Here is a 20,364-nt window from a genome sequence, read left to right on the forward strand (position 1 = left end):
CTCTGAATCTGGGCCCGCACTTGTTTCGCCTGGATAGCCGGCTGGTCAGGACTTAAACAGATGCCAGACCTAGAAAGTGGGTCCCTTTGAACCTCAAAACCATACAGGAGCCTTGGGGAGGCCTTTAGGACCGAGGGGAACCGTCTCTTCTCAGAGCCAGGCTGCAAATCCCTGTCCTCCGAGTACCCAGCGCCTACCCCCACCCCCACCCCGTCCCAGTCTCTGTCGCTTTCCACATTCCCAGACACCGGCCCCGGGCTACCCGCCAGACGTGATCACCCCCGGGGGCCCGCTCAGCTTGGGGCAAAGTTGGCGGCCGCCTTCGCACGGGCCCGTTCCCTTCTCCTCCTCACTGCCATCCTCCCCCGGAGCCCGTGGCCACTGCCTCTAGCACGCGTGTCGCCAGGCTTGGCGAGCCGTGGCGCGTCCCGGGACGCCCCTCGCCCAACCCACCCGGCAGGCGCGCGCCGCGGGAGGCTCCCAGCACCCTTTCCTTTCCCGGCTGCTGGAGGGCCGGGCTCCGCCCCATTGCCGCCAAGCGCCAGCTCCCCGCCGCCCTGGGCTGCCGCCGCTGCCCCTAGCCGGGCGCTCCAGCACGCGCGGGGCGGCTGGGGGCGCGGGAGGCGAGCGCAGGGCGGGGAGCGGCGCGGAGGGGAGGCGGGGAGGGCAGAGGACGAGAGAGCTGGGAGCTGGGGAGCAGAGGCGGGCGCCGCACCGCCCCGCGCCCCGCACGCTCGCCTGTTCCGGAGACGCACGGGCGGCCGCCTGGGCGCACTGGCCGGGTCACCTTGTCCGGGAGGTAAGTCCCGACCGCCCCGGCAGCGCGGGTTGGGCAGACTGGCCGGCAGGAGCAGGGCGGGGGCCGCGGGCGGGCGCAGGAGGCGGCCCTCGCGCGGGAGGGCGCCCTGGCTCCGCCTGGGAGCGCGCAGACCCAGCGGCGGCTCGATGCCCGCGGTGAGTCCGGGTGGTCGCGGCGGCGGGACCTGGGAGGCGCGGGGTCGCCAGGAGCGAGGGGAGAGCAGAGGGGGCGAGGAAGATGCGGAGGAAGGGGTCGGGTGCTGTCAGCCCAGGCTGCAGCTTGGCGCCTCGCCACCCCAGGCGCCCCGGCGAGGCGGAGGGGCTGCTGTGCAAAGTCGCTGGGAGCTAGTGAGACCCAGACCTGGGAGCGCAGAGGAGCGGAACTGCCCAAGGCCGTGACCGCGCGCGGCAGGCATTGGCTCTGCGGGTTCGGGCGACCCCCTGAAGCGACCCAAAGGAGACCGGCAGGGGCTGGTGAGCGGGGCAGCCGCGGAGCTGGGGACCGAGGTCCAAATGGGACCGGGAAGGGAAACCGGCTTGGATTGCCTTCGCCAAGCAAAGGGGAAAAGGAAGGCGAGGGCGCGAACGCGCTGGGATGGGGACTCCCTACCCCGAACCAGGACGAAGGCGGGGACTCCTGGACCCCCCCGTTTCCGAGAGCTCGCTGGTCCCTGGCAACCGCGACAACCCGCAGCCCTGGGAGTCGCCAGCCCCGGCTCAGAGAGGGGACCGAGTGGACACGCTTTTGGGGATCAAGTTCTAGTCTCGATTTCCCTAGGCATGATTTCTGCCTCTTGGTGTGCGCTCTCTGAGCTGCGGACAGAGAGGAACGGATTACGGGCAGAGTTGGGCACTTTTCTGAGGGAAGGGGCTTTGATAGCTTGTGCGTTTTCTGCAAGACTCCAATTAGTGTGGGCGCTTGCAGTCTTGCTTTGGGGAGGCTGCCAGTGGGGTCGCTTGGCTTTTCTGAAAAACTAGAGGAAGGCATCATCTGGTCGCCTTCATTTCCTTGGCGGGGGGTGGGGGGTGGGGGGCTTGCACGCAGAGGCTTGGGCTTCTGGCACCCAGACTTCAGGTGAGCGCAGCCCTTCTGCGGCGTCAGATGCGCTGGCGTCGCGGGGCTAGTGGCCCGGACTCAAGGTCTGCGCCTTCCCTGGCCCTGTTCCGATGCTCGGGACAGCAGACACCAGCCGAGGGCTTAGCTGATTTGAGGGATAGAGGGTGGGTGGCTGGCTCCGTTTTCTAGTTAGAATGGGGCTCAGGCGGTGGTGCGTGCGCGCGTGTCTGTGTATCTGTCCGTCTCCCTCCTACTGGCCGGCGTGTTTAGTCAGAGCCCAAAGGGAGAGGCGTGCTGCGTAGACCTGCAGCCTGTGGGGTGAGCAGCCTGGTAACCTACCCCAGAGCGAGCCAACTTTTCTTGCTGAGGTGTGATTGCCAGGACAGTCTGTGTTGGTGCTGGATGTGGTCCTCCGAGAGGGGTCCGACTCCAAAATCCTCACAGAACTGAAGATGAGCCACCGAGGTGGCCCCGCGGCAGTCAGATGTCCCTTCTGGCTAGGACAGGAAGTAACGGGAGCCAAATTTTCGGATGACTGATTGCATACAGTTGCCTGATGGTTGTGTGGAGTGTCTTTTTGGAGATCAGACCACAGGTGCCAAGCCTGTGAGAGGGTGTGAGGAAGAGCCCTCCACCTCCTTCCTTCCCTCCCTCTTTCCAACGCCCCTGGTGCCTTTGCAAGGAGCAAATGTTGGTTTGTAGCTGGTCTGGTGCCCTCTCCCACCCTGCCCCCACCTACTGCATGAAAATGGAATCACCATAGCCAAGAGGGCCTTGTTAAATAAAGGGGGGAAATGGGAAAATCTGTGTTTAAAGTTTTTTTTTTTTACGATGGAAAATTTCAATGGCACACCAAAGTTGAGAGAATAATATACTGAACCCTTGGTGTACTCTTCATCCAGCACCACCTTCACTGACCCTTTGTCCTGACCTCTTTTTAATCACCCCTCCTCAGGTTTGGAGGCCATTCCAAGCCCACCTCATCTCTAAATGCATCCCTGTGTATCTCCAGCTGATGACATTTTGTTCCATTTTCACCTATCATCAAAAAAAAAAAAAACTGCTTTAAATGATTCTATTAGAGCCTAGGTGATATTAGAATAGAAATGAAGGCACCTCCACTTCTGTTTTGAGATAGTAAAAAAAAACCCTGCTGATGTTCCTTGAGACATAAGGGGGATTGAAGAAGGAAAGAGAAATCCAGATCCTGAGAAAAAGAGACATTTGAAACCATTAGATTTGACTTATATTAGTTGATGTGTAGGGAATAAACAGGATTCCAGCTGAACCATGAGAGGCAAAAGAATTATATATATATATATATATATATATAGTAAAAACTTTAAACTCAATCCATAAATCAGAAGCAATTAATTTATTCCACATTTAGCATGACATAAATTAAAAGTGCTATACACTGGACTTGACTCATCTTTCCCATTAACTCTGACCTGTATTTTTCTAGGGAGTTATTTCTATTATAAGATAATAAAATGGTATTTTCTTATGTAAGTTTTCTATCCAAGACGCTAGTCGGTGCTATTCTGGGGTTCGTGAGCAGTACTGAATATTTCATCTCTCAATTAGAAAATGTTTGGTCATCACAACAGTCACATCTGATACAACCTCTAGGGAGATATTCTGCTTACAAAGATTTGAGTCCAAATGTGGTTTCTGTTGGCTGGAGAGGAATAACACGGTGAGGCCTCCAGAGACAATGGGATGGTGATTCCCCACCACATTTTTACATGGCTTCCTCCCACCCTGCCACCTCTGTGCTTTCCTTTATATAAAAGCTGCTCCTAAAAATTGTCAATGTTCTTGGAGGATTCAGTCAGACTTTTGAATACCTTTATAGAGTGCATTATTTAAAGGCATCCTTAGTTAACCTTTTGCAATATGAATAACCATCCTGCAAGTGAGCAGTTTTAAACAAAATCTTGTCTTTCCATGATACCAGCATGGCCCTGAGCCCCTCATTTTGGCCTTTGCAGGCCCCCCAGGCACATTGGAGAGTCTCATGACCAACACGGACTAATTGCAGTACTGTGACCTGTAGCTTGAGCAGACTTCATGTTACCAGCAAGATTCGTTGAGTGAGTGGGTGAAGGTGGCAAGGATTAAAGTGTGGGGTGTTCATTTGTCAGCATCAGCAAAGCAGTGGGGCTAAATCGGTAGCAAAACAACCTGTTCATTCAATGGGAAGTCCTGAGGCTATTTTGCTGAAAACACGCTGATGTGAGGCGTTATGGGAGCCATAGCTTTGGACCCAGCATCACTACACTGGAGATGTTGAGCCAACATGTCAAAAAAGCAAAACACTGAAGATGTGCATACATTAAAAATTCCAAACATTAAAGATAGGCTGACCAGGTTCCTGCCGATGTCACCAGAATTAGAATAATGAAGGTAGTAGCAGGTGGTTTTAACAAATGTGATTTTTCAACATTCTCTTTGCAAGATGCTTAGACATTTCCAGTTATTCCTGAGAGTTCATAAATGTGTTTTTAAAAGGGGCTGGGTAACACTTTCAGGCACTAGGCTACAATCAGTGCCTCCATGGTGGTTTTATTTGCCAGCCGGTGTACTGGATTTCAGCTGAGTGTGCAGGGGGACCAAGTGGGGGATACACATTTGGGATGTTCCCGAGTCTGTGGTTGCCCACCCCACTGCCTTTTCTGGAGGGCCTGTGAGGACCTTAGGTTTCAAACTCTGGGTTCTGCCACTTGCTTTTTGGTTGATCTTAGACTGCTCACTTAGCTTTTCTGAGCTTCTGTTTCATTTTTGTTCTTTCCAGGATTTTGAAAACAAAATGGTTATGGTTGACACAGTTTTTTAAAACAGGGAAGACTTGGGATTGAGAACATTTTAGTGTCTTAACTGCAAGTCTCTTTAGGTGAAGTTGCATCCCCATGGCCCTCTGAGAGCTCAGAACAGACCCTGCTCTGCACTTGCCTCTTCACCAAGAGTCAGAGTGAGGACGGTGTGCCTGTCCATGCAGGCATGCATTCTCATGTAGGAACGTGCCTGAGTGGTGCAGACGTTCATGTCACGTGGGGTTTAGAGGGAATATACAGAAAAGGCATGTGAGCAGAAATTTATCCTTAACACAACTCAATTTTGACTCATGTCACATTATAAAAATTACATGATGCATGGTCTCTAGGAGAAAACATTTTAACAGAGATTATCAACAAGCCACAAAGCACAAAGCACATGGTAATTTAAGTTATGAACTTTGCTTAGATCAAAAGTCCAAGTCATCTTAAATCATTTTATGATAAATAACCTATTAGGTTGCATTACATAAAATACTGAAGACCAACAGCAACAAATAAGCACTGGGATCTGAGATAAGGATCAGAACCCAGCATAACATGAACAGGAAACATTATACATGTGTAGAATATATACGGAAGATAGAAGCTGCTTCTGGAAGCATAGTTCAGACCAGCCCAGGGGACAGCTTTGCATATTTACTCACGTGAGAAGAATTTATCTAGGAGTTCAATTAACATTATTACAGAGAGATGGGGAGTTTTGCCCTGGAGGCTCAAATCAATGTTCAGTTGTTGTGAAACATTCTGAGTTTTTAGTTCTCAGTCGATTCTTGTGTGCTCACAGTCATTTGAAACTTAGGTCTTGATAATGCTATAATGTGGTGGCATTTAGGGGGTGTGACTCCGTGGAAGAGGGAATGGAAGCATTTCCTGATTGCACAGTGAGCCTTTCAGAAAGGGCCTACTTAGTTTAAATTCATATGATAAAAAATCATTGCTTCTCAAACCTTTGACCTTCATTGGCTAGCCACTTTCAAACATGCCTCCCATCTGTTCCTCTTTAATATTCCTTTTAATCGGGGAATGTAGTGTCCAAAACAAAACAAAAAAGCAAACAAACATTTCAGACAATTAGAACTACAAATGTTTTATTTCATTGCCTCAACTTTAAAGATACTTCTGAAAGAGAAAAAATATTTTACCTCAAATATTCTGGAGCTTCACCTCTGCTCAGGGAAGCAAAGAAAAAAATGTTACATAAACTCACCTTTCTGCCATGTGTACAATATGCAGGGTTTTTGTTTGTTTTTGTTTTTGAGAGAGAGGGAGCTCAAGTGTGAGCAAGGGGGTGTGGGGGCAGAAGGAGAGGGAGAGAGAGATCCCAAGCAGGCTCCACACCCAGCATGGAGCCCGACACAGGGCTGGATCCCACAACCCTGAGATCGTGACCTGAGCTGAAATCAAGAATCAGACACTTAACCCACTGAGCCACCCAGGCTCCCCAACAATATGCAGTTTTTAACTTATTCTTATGACCTTATCCTCAGAACTTGGTGGCACAGGCTCTCAGTTGGTATAGATGTTTGAAATAAGAGGATTTGCTTTTGGGGTCCTAATGAGCTTAAGTCCTGGGACAGGGTTAGGAAAGCCAGTAGCATTGCTGAGGAGTGGCCTCAGGCTGTACTTAGCATTAGAAGGGACCCTGAGGATGCCCAACTCCACCTACCATAGATTGCTACCAATTATTTTGTCATTTGCAGTGCCTAAACTTGCCTTAAATAAAGTATCGTCGTTCCCATTATCTGCAGGGCACGTGTTCCACCACACCCAATGGATGTCTGAAACAGTGGATAGTACCAAACCCTATATACACTATGTTTTTTCCTATACATACATATCTATGGTAAAGTTTAATTTATCAGTTAGGCACATAAGAGATTAACAACAATAGCTAATAATAAAATAGAATAATTATAACAATACACTGTCGTAACAGTTATGTGGATGTGGTCTCCCTCTCTCTCTCTTAAAATATCTTACTGAACTGTACTCACCCCTCCGGGGATGATGTGAGATGATAAAATGGCCATGTGATGAGGTGAAGTGAAGGGAATGGGGTAGGCTGTTGACCTTCTTACTGCCTGTCAGAAGGAGGATCATCTGCTTCTGGACCTCAGCTGACAGTGTGTAACTAAAACTTCGGAAAGCGAAACCACGGATAAAGGGGGACGTTTCTGTAGGCAACCTTAATATCTGAAATCTCAGCCTTGGCCCCTTCCCCTGTGTGTTTCCTTTAGAAGGGACCTTGTGCTTACCAGTTGGGGTAATGGGGCCGCGTCCTGTAGGGCAGTCAGGAAAGTTGAGATGTGACAGGTTAACAGTGTGCAGTGGGTTTGGACACCATCTAAGCACAGGGTCTGGCCTGTGCTAGTAGCTCAGACATTCATAGATGTATTTTATGAGCCACTCAACTGGGACACCTGGGTGGCTCAGTCTGCCTTTAGCTCAAGTCATGATCCCGGGGTCCTGGGATCGAGCCCCACATCGGTCTCCCTGCTCAACAGGGAGTCTGCTTCTCCCTCTCCCTCTATGTGTGCTCTCACTCTCGCTCTCAAATAAGTAAATAAAATCTTAAAAAAAAAAAAAGAGCACTCAGCTGCTCCAGATGTCCTGTAGCTTCCGCATGCACACAGATGGTGGACAGGTCCCTGCACCGGCCAGTGCCACCACTTCCAGCCCAGTCCTGAAATTCATGCCAGTGTCTCTTGTCTGCATGCAATCCTATTTTCCCTTTACTCCTCCAATCTCTTTCTTTTCCCATAGTGCCCTTGGGCACAAGCAGTTCCTCCACAAAGAGCTATGAGCGGATTAATTAATATGCATACTATTTCACAGCTTTCCTTTCTACACTAAACCCAGAGACACAGCACATTCCTTATCAGCACTCCAGTGTAGTGCAGTGCACTGAACTCTCTCACAAATGTGGATTCCTGGTAGAAGTTGATTTTAAGTAAAGGGGAATCATCTGTTTTGTTTCTTCTAAGTTCGTTCTCTGCCTTTTATTCTTATATTGATTGTTGTTTTTTAAAGCTGTGAACATAAGTGTCCCACCTTTACACATGGGGCAACCACATTGTTGTTCTTTTTTCAGAATTAGATCATCAAGGCTCTTGGAATTCTCTTCTAACTGCCTCTGGGAGGGGAAGGCCATTCAACCTGCAACAGCATCCCATCAGTGACTCAGAATAAGGGTGGGGGCACTGATTTGACGGTCTTGATCCTTCTGTCCTTCCCTTTGACCCTTCTTGTTGGGATCCTCTTGCATAATATTCATTGGCACGATGGTAAATCTGAGTATTTCTTTGTGTAAGTATATTGGCTGTGAATAGGAGCATTTTGGAACATCACAGTCTATTCTAAAGCAAGAGGAAAAATATATTTGTTGACTCAAAATGTGCAGAATAATACAGTTTCCTTTCCTGATACTAGACCTTGAGTAGCTGATTTGGCGAGTACCTTTCCAGGAAAAACATATGCTTCAGACTTTTGGGTCCCAAACATATACTTCCATCTCAGATGCCAGTAATTGTTCTTAGGTTGTGCACTGCAGGCAGGCCAGCAGGGCCACACAGCACATGTCAACTCAGTGAGTGGCTCTAGCATGGTGGTGCCCTCTCTCCATTGGTCTTTGACCATGGTCCAGCCTCAGACACCCTCTTTCTTTGCCAGAGCAGAGATATTTTTCTATGTTTGAGAACTTCATGACACCAGCATTCTATTTTGGAAAGTTCATGCTTTGGAATTCCACACCTGGCTGGCCCCTCCCTCCTCCCTTCCTATTCATCTTTTTTGCATTCCTCCAGTTGGAAGCTCCTCTGCAGGCAAAGACTGCCTCCCATTGATGGTCCAAAGCCATTCCATCCCACTCAGAGTTGAGCACTGCCTGTCTCCAGCTGCTTTGTGCACCCAGGACCATAGTAACCAAACTCACAGATGGTGTGGGCAAAGGGCTTCCTGGTGTCCCCTTGATAAGGGATGAGTTAGCTGAGCTGTAACCCATCTAGAACTGCCCTACCTCCCCATATCTTGTGCTCTAGCTATTCCAGTGTCCCTTGGTGCCCGCAAAGGTTTCTGGTGGCCTTTGGAAATTGCCTACTCCAATTTAGAATTGCAAGTTATGTCTAATTTTAGGCTGATTTCTAGGGCTGGAGAAACTTTGCCTGGTGGGAGGGACCTTAGGCCCTCAGGCACCCAGATGAACTAGTAGATCCTCCTGGTAGCTTCTGAGGGCCTTCCCATAGCCCAGTTCCTGACTCGGGCCCCAGGCCCCACAGCTTCTCTGCTTCTGCAGAATAGGAGCTCAGCTTCTACGCTTGACAGGCCACTCCAGGATTCTTGCTCCTGGGCTTGTCCTGTGCACTCCCAGGAGAAAGCTGTGTGACCTCTCTGGAACATCATCCTCAGACCTAGAAAGGGTCTCTCCATCTTCCAGGTGAAGGCCCAGAGGCCTGTGTATGCACATGAGCTCTCTGCATACCAAGGCCTGAGGAGTGGCAGTGTCAAGGTGAAATCAGCCCACTTTAGGAGCAGAAGAAGTGCTCAGTAATGACCATGAGTTTCTAGAGTGTGGACATGGCAGGTAGTGGAGGCATGACCAGCTAGGAGAGCAGGGGACTGTGAGTCTTGATGGGGCACACGGCACCCCACTTACCCTTGGGCACCAGAGAAGTAGATTGGAGGCAGCCATGGGCTCTGGAGGCATTGGCACTTCAGTGGAAATTGAGGCTGTGGGGGTGGGGGGTGAGAGGTGAGTGATGCAAGGGCTCATAGAGAGCTGAGCCCGGGCCCATAACCAGGCCTCACTTCTGCATGGCTACAGATACTCTAGTTGCCAGGGGCTGGCCCATCTGGACCTATGACACCGTGGCAGTCTACTAGCCTTCCTAACCTCAGGATTTGACTCTTCAGGGCTGGACATGGACACCACTCCATGAGTTGTAGACCTCCACTTTCCACTCTTTCTCTGAGAGGAGGTGTTACACCCACTGGTGCAACGCTGGGCTGGCTGCACTGAAAGAGGAAGCCTCACCGTTCTGGTTTCTGGATGAAATGGAAGGGAGTGAGTGAATTTGGAGAAGCCAAGTGAGCTCAAGTCTGGAGGCCACATTAAAGCTTGCAGAACTTGTTTGTAGCTTGTCATGAGGGTTACCAGGATAACCCTCTACTGCTTGTATCTTATATTATCTGTATCTTTCTCCCAGGAAAGAAGAGGAAGGGAAGAGCAAGGAAGGGGAGGGATGGAGATTTGAAATGTGTGTATTATTCCATATCATTTCCTTGGCAACTTCCTGAGATGCCCCCATAATATATTTGGTGGGCTGAGTCCCAGGAGGTTTACTCAACCTGCTCTGTGACGTTTTACTGCTAGTTGTAGGGCCTCTGTGCAGGGACCCAAATCTTTAGGGTTTGTTTCTGTGTTTGTCTCTAAAGTTCATGCTTTCTCACCCATGACACTCAGTTTTCCTAGCATTGCTAGTATCTGGCATAATGGTTAGGACAATAATACATCCTATATAATAGTTGGACAGACAAACAGATGCAGACACTTCCAGTTTGCAATGAAACCCAAGGAGTACAAAATTTAATTAGGTCATTTCTCCATCTGTGCTTTTTGGTGGTTTCCTTGGAGGATAATGCCTACAGCAAATCAGCAAACTGTTACCCATGGAATGGGGGAAGGGAAAGCTGGTTTAGGCCAGGCCAGGGAGTTGTATGCCTAGAAAAGACCAGAACAGAAATCTCCTGCAGAACATATAGCAGTCAGAGGGGAAAACCTGTTTCTTCTAAATGCCACGAGCACCAGGTATTTATAGAGAGCATCAAAATAAACTCAATAGGACAACAGGTCACCCAGGGAGACCTTGTGGGCACTCTGCTCTCTTGTTGCTCTCAGCATGAGGCTTTTCCCAGAAGATGCAAATGTTTTGTCTCCTTCAACGCTGCCCCAAAATGCTGGTCTTCTTGGAATTTGTATTCAGAACTTTATATATTTCAAAAATATATTTCAGGGAGTTGGACTCTGCCCATTGTTCATGTCTCTCTTCTTAAGACTAAGTTGATGCCTTTCTTAGAGAGTGAAACACAGATGAACTTCATTGTCTCTTACGGCACAAATCAAAGGGTCTCTGTCTCCACTGCGGTATGGCTTAGCACTGGAGGATGTCTTGGGAGTACCATCCTGACTGTGTACTTCTCTCTTCTCTGACTCTTCCTTCCCCTTCCTTGACCCTCCTTGATTTCACTGACCAGGCCTTTTCTGACAGAATGGGCTGAGCCCTGGCAGGAGGCCACTGTTTTTCATACTGCCCATATTCTAACTAACCAAACTATCCTGCGGTCTTGCTTTTGGCTGTGATTTAAATGCAGCTGGCTCCCAGCTTTCTTTCTCTATCCCTAAACCCTCCCAAGCCTCAGCTTTGTCTATCCACATGCCCACTAGCCTCTCCCTTGGGGGCATCAGCCTCAGAGAACACCCTCTCAGCCTTCCCCAGGCCCTCTCGTTCCCTGCCCATGCCATTCCTGGTGATGACACACAGTGACCCAGATATCCACACCAGAAAACTGTTTATTTTTTAGGCTCCTACCTCTTCCCCTCTTCCTCATCACCAGATTTCTTTTCTTCTCAGTATTTTTTACCTCTCCCTTATATCTCTTCTACCTTAGACCCTCTAGACACTCACCTCCTTCCAGGTTCTATCAGCAGCTTCCTGCAAGGTCTCTTTACCAGCTTCCATGTGCTTCTCACTTCCAGCCTCCAGGACTTTTAGAAGAGGGTGCATTCTAAAACACAGCTCTGCCTCAGTGGTCCTCATCTTGAAGTGCTTCATCTCCTTCTCATCTACAGTGAAATAGGACAGGCTGCCTGGGGATAATAGCAGGCTGTCCATGACACCCTATCCACCCTCCAGTTTCATCTCCACCTGTTTAGGTTCCCAGAACACTGGGCCATTCCTGCCCCCAACACACACACACACACACACACACACACACACACATGCTACATGCTTTCATGCCTCTCCCCATCTTGGTTGGTGCCTCCTGCTAATCTCCTTCAAGGCTCAGCTTGGCTATTACTGGTGCCCTTCCCTCAAAGTTCAGTGTCCCTGCCCCTGGGCTTCCTTGTTACCTGAGCCTACCTCATTGTGGTGTGGCATTAACAAAACAACCAAAGTAAGAAACATCTAGAAATAATTTTGGCAAGAAATATATAGGAGCCATATGAAATAAACTATAGAATTTTACTCCTGGAATAAGAAAAAACTTGAATAATTGGAAAGATATACTATGCTCTTGGATAAGAACACTCAGTAGTAACAAAATGACATTATTTTCACCAAGTTAATTTATAAGTTTAATGCCATTTATGTCAGAATGCTGATGCTATAATTGCCTTTTGAACTTGACACAATTATTCAAAACTTCATGAAAGAATAATCAGGCTGTGATGTTAAGTTTTTTGTTTTTTTTTTTTTAAGTGAAGAGGAATGAAGGAGAACTGGTTCTCCCCAATAATGAAACTGAGCATCAAAACTATACCCATTAGGATGGCTACTATAAAATTAAAAACAACAACAGATAGTAAGTGTTGGAGAGCATGTGAGGAAATTGGAACTCTTGTGCACTGTTGGTGGGATTTTAAAATGGTGCAGTTGTTTTGGAAAGTACTAGGAAGGTTCTTCAAAAAAATAAACATAGAATTACTATATGATCCAGCAATCCCATTTCTGAGTATATATCCAAAATAATTGAAAGTGGAATCTTGAAGAGATATTTGCACACATAGCATTATTCATGAGAGCCAAGAGGTAGAACCCAAGGATGCAGCCCAAATGTCCATTGATGGATGAATTGATTTAAAAGGATGTGGGATATATATAATGGAATATTATTCAGCCTTAAGAAGGAAGAAAATTTTGATCCATGCTACCACATGGATGAAACTTGAAGAATTTTACTAAGTGAAATAAGATATTCATAAGAAGACAAATACTGTATGATTCTACTTATTGAGGTTCCTAGAGGAGTCAAATACATCGATACAAAATATAGATCAGTGGTTACTAGGAAATGGGAGAGAGGGAAAAGGGGGAATTGTTTAATGGGTATGGAGTTTCAGATTTGCAAAAAGAGAAGATTCTAGAATCTCCCAGCAAGCAGAAGTCCAGGACCAGATAACTTCACTGATAATTCTACCAAACATTTAAGGAAGAATTAATGTCTGTCCTTCCCAAACTTCCAAAAAAAGAGGAGGGACCACTTCCAAACTCATTGTATAAGGCAAATGATGCCAAAACTAGACAAGGATGCCACAAGAAAAGAAAATCACAATATCCCTGATGAACTTAGAGACAAAAATCCCCAACAGAATATTAGCAAACCAAAATCAACAATACATTAAAAGGATCACACACTATGATTAAGTGGGATTTATCCCTGGATGCAAGGATGGTTCAGCATCTGCAAATCACATTAACAAAATGAAGGAGGGAAATTATATGATCATCTGAATAGATACAGAAAAAGACAGATGTATTTGGCAAAATTCAACATCCATTTATGATAAAAACTCAACAAAGTGGGTATAAGGGGAATGTATTTCAACATATTAAAGACCAATATATGATGAGCCCACTTCTAATATACTCAACAGTGAAAAGCTGAAAGCTTTTCCTCTAAGATCAGGAACAAGACAGGGATTCCCATTCTCACCACTTTTATTCAACATAGTAGTGGATGTCCTAACAAGAGCAATTAGGTAAGAAAAAGAAAGAAAAGGCATCCAAATTGGAAAGAATTAAAATTGTCACTACTTGCAGGTGTCACTACTTAGAAAACACTAAAGACTCCACATACCCACACTCAAAATCAGTAAAGTTGTAGGATACAAAATCAATATACAAAAATCTGTTACTTTTCTATACACTAATGACAAACTGTCAGAAAGAGAAATTAAGAAAAAATTGATTTACAATTGCACCAAAAAGAATAAAATATCTAGGAATAAATTTAACCAAGTAAGTGAAAGACCTGTACACTGAAACTATAAGACATTGATGATAAAAATTGAAGAAGACACAAATAAATGGAAGGATACTCTGTGCGAATGGATTTAAAGAACTAGTATTGTTAAAATGTCCATACCATCCAAAACAATCTATAGATTCAATGAAATCCCTTTCAAATTCCAATGGCTTTTTTCACATAGAGAACTAACTATCCTAAAATTTGTATGAAACTACAAAAGACCCTGAATAGCCAAAAGAAACAAAGGAACAAAGCTGGAAGCATCATGCTTCCTGATTTCAAACTGTTACAAAGCTATAATAATTAAAACAGTATGATACTGGCACAAAAAGATGTGTAGAACAATGGGACAGAATAGAGAGCCCAAAATAAACCCATGTATATTTGGTCCATTAATTTATGACAAAGGAGCCAGGAATATATAAATGGCAAGAGAACTATCTCTTCAATAAATGGTGTCAGGAAAACTGGACCACTATCTTATATCATACAGAGGAATTAACTCAAATGGGCCAAAGATTTGAACATAAGACCTGAAACTATGAAGTTCCTAAAAGAAAATATAAGTAGTAACCTCCTTGACATTGGTTTTGGCAATGATTTTTGGATTTGACACCAAAAGCAAAGTCAACAAAAGGAAACAATAAGTGGAACTATATCAAACTTAAAAGTTTCTGCATAGTAAAGGAAATCATCAACATAATGAAAAAGAAACCTAACAAATGGGAGAAAATATTTGTAAATCATATATCTGATGGGGGTTATATCCAAAATATATAAAAGGCTCGTAGAACTCAATAACAAAATCCCAAACAATTTGATTAAAAATGGGCAGAAGATCTGAATAGACATTATTCCAAAGAAGACATACAGATGGTCAACAGGTACATGAAAAGGTGCTCAACATCACTGATCATCAGGGAAATATAAATCAAATCCATAATGAGATACCACCTCACACCTGTTAGGATAGCTATTATCAAAAAGACAAGAAATAGCATGTGGAGAAAAGAGAACCCTTGTGCACTATTGGTGGGAATGTAAATTGGGCAACTACTATAGGAAACAGTATAGAGATCCCTCAAAAAAAAAAATAGAACTACTATGTAATCTAGCAATTCCACTTTTAGATATTTGCCCAAAGAAAGGGTTAAGTTGTAACCCAAAAAGATATCTGCATCCCCATGTTCATTGAAGCATTATTTACAGTAGCCCGGACATGGAAAGCAACCTAAGTGTCCATCAATGAATGAATGGCTAAAGAAGTTGTATACATACACATACACACACACACACACATACATGCATACACACACACACACACACAGGAATATTATTCCGCCATAAAAAAGAAGGAAATCCTGACATTTGTGACAACATGGATGAAACTTGAGGGAATTATGCTAGGTGAAATAAGACATAAGAAAACAAATACTGTATGATCTCACTTATATGTGAAATCTAAAAAAATCAAAAACCAAAAACTAAACTCACTAAACAAACACTGAACTCATAAGTACTGAAAACAGATTGGTGGTTGTCAGAGGAGGGGGTGGGTAAATGGAGTAAGTGGGGGTGAAGATGGTCAAAGTTCCAATTACAAAATTAATAAGTCCTGGGGAATGTAATGTACAACATGGTGACTATAGCCAATAATACTATGTTGAATATTTGAAAGTTGCTGAGAGTAGATCTTAAAAGTTCTCATTATAAGAAAAAAAGTGTAACTATGCATGGTGATGGATTTTAACTAGATTCATTGTGGTGATCATTTTGCAATATATACAAATTTTGAATCATTATGTTGTACACTTGAAATTAATATAATGTTATATATCAATTATATCTTAATTAAAAAACCCACAATGGTGAGACCAGTTGCTTAATCACTTCTCATGCTCACAATCACCCCATTTCTGGGCAAGAACTGTGGGATGGGTACCAGATGATCCAGATGCCCTCCACTTAAGATCCCAGGTGACAAGATGAGGCCACTGACTCTGGTGCTTTCTCATCTGTAAAATGGAGAGCATACCTACCTACTTCCTTTAAAGATTATTGCAAAATGCAAATAAAGGATCCATCCTTTATTATTATTTATTTGTGCTAAAAATTTAATTCTGGAGATCTGATCCACAATGTGAATATTACTTAACTCTACTGAACTATGCACATGAAAATGGTTAAGATGGTAAATTTTATGCTGTGTCTTTTTATCACAATAAAGACAACCTCACATTCGTTGGAGCTCTAAGGTTCTAATTACTAGCAAATAACTGACAGATTGTTCTGGTTATCTATTGTTCGTAATAAACTACCCCAGAACTTAGTGCTCATGGATATGTGGGTCAGAGATTCAGAGAAGGCACAGCAGAGATGCCTTGTCTCTGCTCCATAATGTGTGGGGCTTAGCTCTGAAGACTCTGATGGCTGAGACTATAGTCACTGGAGGCTTCTTCACTCCATCTCTCAGGTGCCTGCGCTGGGCTCGCTTGAATGCTGGACTTAGCTGGGACTGTCACCTGGAGTGCCTACACATTGCCTCTCCCTGGGGCTTCCTCACAGCATGACAGACTCAAGGTAGACAGATTTCATGTGCCCTGGCTGGTACTCGAAGAGTGAGCATGAATGAGGCACAGTGTACAGGCTTATTCAGCCCAATCCCATTTTGTTGGTTAGAGGCAAGTCTCTAAGCCAGCCCATACTGAAGGAGAGGCAAATTAGATCCAACTTCCTGAAGGGAGACACGTCAAAGAATTTGTGATCACATTTGGTCTGCCGTGATATGTAAGATAGAGAACTCTGGAATAGCTTCTGACCCCTCAGCGGTTATTGTATTGGCAAAGGCAGCATGACAATCAGGGGAAGAGCTCTATTGGTCAACAACTAGAATTTAGGAAGTTGGCTGTTTGAGTATAAAGTCAAATTATATCTCTCCACATCATAAAAAATTTCTGAATGAATATAAAAAGAGAAGCATTGATAAATAAATATAAAAACTTAAATAAATTCAGCCTGCAGTTGAATTCTTAGCAGCATTTCTAAATGAGGAGAATATTGATAAAGATTAACCAAATATATGTTATTCATTCTGTGCAACAAACACTATGAGCAAAATTAAAAAGCATAAAATAACCTGGAAAAAAACATTTGTGACAAATGTAACAAATGTTTCATCCTTGTAGAGTTAAGAACCCAAACAACCTCATCAAAAACTGAGCAAGTGCCGTGGAGAAGTTGAGAAGAAATGGAAATGACTAGTATATAAATATATGCAGAAGTGTTTATCCTCACTTGTGAAAATACAAAATTGAGTTTGGGAAGATACATCGTCCTTCCAAAACAATTGCATAGATTCAAAGATGGTGCTGCTCAAGTCAGTAAGGACACCTGAGGCAGACGTGAGTTCCTTGGTTCTCTGTGTGGGAGAGGAGTTGAGTCAGCGCTTGTCTCAAAAGCTATCATGAAATGTTCATCCAGATCCTTCTGTTACCTCCTGGATCCCATACATGAACCCGCTAAGCAACAATTCTGAGATACCTGCAAAATATGTGCATCTAGACTTGAAGTAATGAAATATCAGGGGGAAAAACCCTAAATGTCTGTCATGAAGGGATTAAATATGTAAATTAATGAAGTTATTCCAATAAATAATAAGACAGACTCAATACTTGGTCCATTGCCCAGGACCATGCCTGGCATGTATTTATACAGATGCATGTCCATGACAAGCTAATAGAGATAGAAATCTAGAGAGAAATATGTTAAAAATTGTGTGAATGTGTTACTCTGTGTGTGTGTGTGTTGGGGAGGTGTTTCATATATTCATTCAAAACATGTTGGAAGGCTATTCCCCAAATTATCAACAGTAGCTATGAGGAATAGGGCAGGAGTAGGAACTTTCATGTTTTGGTTTTGGTTTTGTTTTTTTTGTATTATACACACTGGTATGGTTTAAATTTATATTTTTGGTGGACATTATTTTCTGTATGATTATACATCAAGAACTACAAAGAAAGAAAAACGGATGTAGAAATTTCTTTGGACTCTGGTCATGAGAATAAACTAACTTCGTACCTTCAAAAAGATAGATATTTAGAAGAGACGAAATGTCAGGAACAAGAAGAACAGATGCAAGAAAGGACACATCAGAAGAAGCCCTGGAGGAAGGGCAGCTGTAGCAGCCCAAAGAGCACCATGGATCTAGACGTCCCTCCCCCTTCTTCTCTGGGCAAGCATTGGGGCACAAATATCCAAAAGTTTAAAATACTAGAACTGTGAGTCCCATGACATCTGACTAACTCTGAAATAAAGCAAAAAAATGAGCTGGAAAAAATAAATTTATAAAAATAAACATGTGCTACTTTTGCAATAAAAAAATAAAAATCTATCCTATGGAAATAATCAGAGGTCTGGGTAAAGTTTTTTGGTTACATGTTCATACATGCTTTGAGGGAAGTGGGAAACCTGGGGCCTTATAAAAGTGGAGTAAAGGGTATTCATGCAAAGTGAGTAAAACATGCTCAGGTTGCAGTAATGAAGCAAGACTCAAAACTGCATGTACTTATGTGCAGAGGGAGAAAAATTCATGTGTGTTTGGAAAAGACTGGAGAAGAGACCCCAACCTTATATGCAGATTTTATTTCTTTCCTTAAGTACTTTTCTAATGTTTTAATTGATCAGTTATTACCATTTGGGTTAGAGCAAACTAAAAATTTTAGAAAATATGTTATTTGTTCTCTATTTTGTATTCTTACGTCCTGTGCCTAGAGCCTGGCATACAGTAGGGGTGCTTAGTCAATTTTTGCCCTTCCTTGACTTCCTCTTAGCCCCCTGCCCTTCTCTGGAAAAAACCTTTCTGTGCTCCTGCCCAACATCCCCAGCTTGAGTGAGTTCCCACCCTCTCCTCTGCACACACTCATGCAAGCCCTCTCCCATGGCTTTACAGCCCACAACAGTGGAGACTCTTTAGAAGTAATTCATTCAACATATCTCAAGTGCCTACCATGTGCTCTATCTTGTGTTAGATGTCAGAGATAAGAGGAAAACCTGCGGACCTTCACTGTACCCTCAAGGGCTTGTCTGATGGGAAGGGGCTTCACTTCCTCTGCATGCATGCAAGCAGGATGATACAGGTGGGTACAGGGCCTGTGGGGCTTGGAGAGACCTCAGTCAGAGCTAGGGGTGGGGGTGCTGTGGCAAGGTTCAGCCAGGACTCAAAAGATGGAAGGGTTAGACCAGAGAAGAAGTAGAAAGAAGGGATCTTGTAGGCAGAGAGTTCAGGATAAGGATCAGAGATTAGATACGGCATTTCTGTATGGGCTCAGAACCTGATCTGTGCCAGTGGTGTTTCCTGTGATCTAGAAGACTGGATAGGAAACTGTAGACAGTCAGATTAAGTCACAAACAGCTGTGGCTCCCTATTGCTACATGCAGATTGCCCCAAAACTTACTAGCATAAAATGCTCGCAGTTTCTGAGAGTTAGCAATTTGGAAGAAGACAGCTAGGTATGTCCAACTCTGGTCTGTTGCTAGGGTGCAGTCAGAGCTGGAAGATTAGGGAATTTGGTCAGCTGGGCATCAGCTGGGAAGCTCTATTAAACCTCAGGAACTCTCCATGTTGGCTGCATTGGGCTTCCTTGCAGCATGGCAGCCTCAAGGTGTTGGGCTTCCTCAGTGACTGCTCAGGGTGCCAGTGTGAGTTTTCCAGCAGAAGACACAAATCACACAGACTTCTCTGACATAGCCTCAGGAGTCACATAATGGCATTCCTGCCACATTCATCAATTACACTTGAGTCACAAGCCTGCCTAGATTCAGGAAAGGGAACAGGGCCCCCGCCTCCCCATGACAGAAGCACCAAGGACACATTGGGAAATAATTGTGGGATGGGAAATACTGTTATGTCCACTTTTGGAAAATATGATCTCACACAAATACTGAAAAGTAAAATACTCGAATGATGTGCTTTCTACATGGTAGGTCTTTAGATCACAGATAAATGGCAAGTGGAACCCTTTCTCAACAGCAAATGATTTAAATCCATCTTTTTACTATGTGGGTTCTTCCACAGCTTCTTAGTTATTTTCCAATATCAATATAAAGTGTGTTAAATTATTTCTCAAAAGTGTATCCTAAAGTGTGATACTCTTTTAGGTCCATAATCAGAAACTGGGGCATCGGTTAATAGCACCAATATTGTACACTATATGGGTTAGTTATTACATAAGTGGATTATAGGTCTTAGGAATTTGGTTCAATTCCATCTTTCTCCAGTATTTTTACTGCAGAGATAGAAGGGAAAGGTGAGAAAAAAAATGTAAGTATCATGTCCTTGTATGTCTAATAACTTCTCCAGATTTACATAGAAATCAGTGGCAAAGCTGATTTGGATGTAGGTGTTTTTTGTTTTTTTTGGTTTTTTTGGGGGGGGCTTTTCAACCTTTTTTTGTCTTTTTTATTGACATGCAAAATACAAAGATCTCTTTATGCAATTGTGTGAATACATAGGTTAGAAATTGTCAAGCTTGAAAATAAAACAGCCAGGGGGGCAGAGCAAGATGGCGGAGGAGTAGGAGACCTAGATTTCGTCTGGTCTCAGGAATTCAGCTGAATAGGGATCAAACCATTCTGAACACCTACGAA

The 20,364-nt window shown here is 44.4% G+C and overlaps 1 protein-coding gene across 3 annotated transcripts in view; it reads left to right on the top strand.

The window, feature by feature from the left end:
- Nucleotides 1-551: 551 nt before the first annotated feature.
- Nucleotides 552-20,364, top strand: part of SYNDIG1 (synapse differentiation inducing 1) — a 235,909-nt gene continuing 216,096 nt past the window's right edge. Inside the window, exon 1 of one of the 3 annotated variants that reach the window (XM_025876971.2) lies at nucleotides 552-799. The gene's annotated coding sequence lies outside the window, so the exon portion shown is untranslated. Of the gene's footprint in view, nucleotides 800-823; nucleotides 955-1,122; nucleotides 1,273-20,364 lie in introns of those variants that run through there. The other 2 variants (XM_073889641.1, XM_073889642.1) reach the window with 2 other exon arrangements.

This window comes from Callorhinus ursinus, unplaced genomic scaffold (assembly GCF_003265705.2).
Source record: "Callorhinus ursinus isolate GAN/ISIS: 27379988/994484 unplaced genomic scaffold, GSC_fseal_2.0 scaffold111, whole genome shotgun sequence".
NCBI classification, from domain to species: Eukaryota; Metazoa; Chordata; class Mammalia; order Carnivora; family Otariidae; genus Callorhinus; species Callorhinus ursinus.